Below are 2,241 nucleotides of genomic sequence, written 5' to 3' on the forward strand. Positions count from 1 at the left end.
TAGACATGTGGGGGTGTGTTAGAACGAGCCGTTTTAGGTAGGCGTGGTTGACTCTTAACTTTTATAAAAAATATCTCTTTGGATTTGAGACTTTAGTCTTTGCAACTTTACAGATCTTCTTTATGCGCCAAGAGCTTGTAACACTCCAAAGAGAAAGGAAAACTTGAAGTCGCATCATATGACCCCTTTAATATTCAAGAAACAAGGATTACAGACACTATATGGACAAAAGTCCACTGTTTCAATCACAGCCACAGGTGTATGAAATCAATCACCTAGCAATGCAATCTGCATTTATAAACACTTGTGAAAAAAGGGTTGTTCTGAAGAGCTCAGTGAATTCAAGCGTGATACTGTGATAGGATGCCACCATTGCAATAATTGATCCCTGCTAGATATTCCACAGTAAGTGGTATTACTGTAAAGTGGAAGGCTTTAGGAACAGCAGAAACTCAGCCACCAAATTCTGAGGAGTATGCTGTGTAAAAGTGACCAACACTCTACTGATTCCAAAGTGAACAGTTCCAAGCTCCCACAAGCATTAATACCAGCCCTTTTTGGTGGGAGCTTCATGCAAGCTGCATGCAAGCTTCATATCAAGTACAATGCCAAGTGGCGGATTGAGTGGTGTGAAACACATTGCCACTGGACTCTGATGATGGTTGTGTCTGGGTTTGGCAGATGCTAGGAGAACCTTACCGACCTGACTGCATTGTGCCAACTGTAAAGTTTGGTGGAGGAGGGGGCTGTTTTACAGGGTGTGGCAGGGTCAAAAATGAGGCACAAACAACAGCTATAGCTTCAATTCCCTGGAGGGGCTTTTATTGTAGACTGAACAGTGTAAACTCCAATGTGCATAGGTGGTGTGAGAAAGCCCCATTGTTTCCGGCGTCTGTGGTGAGTTTGGGTAGCAAGCATAGTGGTTTCTCAGTCCATGCCTTTGACAAAGGAAAGATAGAGAAAACATTAGTCTTGCATTCTCTTTGTGGCATTCTTCCAGAGTATGTATTGTGTGGCCTTTTTATCAGGCTGTTGTGAATGTGGTCAGGTGGTTCCTCACTTGCATTTCCTCTGCCCCCATACATGCATATCCATCATCTGCTGAAAGGTGGCGGATTTCCCATGCAGGCCGAATGAAAGATCTGGGTATTGCCAGTGCCCACTATGGGTACTGAAGGCTGTATTCTCTTGTGCCGACAGAGTCAGGGGGACCTGCCAGTATCCCTTGGTAAGATTCAAAGTGGAGATGAACCAGGCCATTCAGTAAGCTCATCCACACAGAACATGGGATACCAATCGAAGGTGGAGACCTCATTCAGTTTCTTCAAGTCATTACAGAACCAAAAGGGGCCGTCAGGGTTAGGATAAACCATTAGGATGAACCATGAACCATTACAATGGGGATGAACCAAGGGCCGTCAGACCCTTTAAAGATTCCAAGCTTGAGCATTTTCTGAACTTCCCCCTGAACAGCCTGTCTTCAAGCTTCTGGCACCCTGTCGAGCCACTCTGGGATGCTCTGTGACTGAAGCCTGCATCATAACACTCTGATCGGTCAAATGATCTCTTGGGTCCACCTGAGGCCAGTTGGTCAACAGAGATTGTGTTGTGGGAAGAGAGCCTTTTGTGTCTTTAACCACAACCTGACATAAAAAAAAATAGTTTTGTGCCTCTGTGTGAAGCAGACTGCCCTGGACGGAGTGCTGAAGTGACTAAACAACAGGGGGAATCTGTACTACAGAATGAGCATATTGTCTCAGCAATGTTGCATTGTTGTAGTGCATTGTCAGGGATGGCTTTCCTGAGCCAAAGTTCACCTTTTGTATCACCTTTGGTCCTTTCAAGTATGTTGGAAAGAGCTGGAACAAGAACGGCTTCCCCAACAGGGAATAAGCTGCTTAAAAGTAGACGACTACTGTTTTGCCAGAAAGACATAGCTGGGTTAGTTATGGCTGCTTCCAGGATTTCGATAACTCAAAAAGAAAGCGAGTCGAGAGCAATGCACTTTCAGTTTAAATTCCAACACTGCATGCAACTGGCAGTGCTGTCAAGTGCAGCTCGAGTGTGCTCAGTGCCCAAACACTTAACACACTGTGTGTACAGTATCCTCAGTTATAAAACGAGAACATGGTGGCATACACTTCCAAAATCCTATATCTATATCTAAGTCTATATCACAGGCTAGATGAATTGCTTTCTGAAAAAAAAAAGGATATTTAAAGTGTGATGGCATTGGTGCTT

This window comes from Sinocyclocheilus anshuiensis, unplaced genomic scaffold (assembly GCF_001515605.1).
Source record: "Sinocyclocheilus anshuiensis isolate Anshui unplaced genomic scaffold, SAMN03320099.WGS_v1.1 scaffold251, whole genome shotgun sequence".
Lineage (NCBI taxonomy): Eukaryota > Metazoa > Chordata > Actinopteri > Cypriniformes > Cyprinidae > Sinocyclocheilus > Sinocyclocheilus anshuiensis.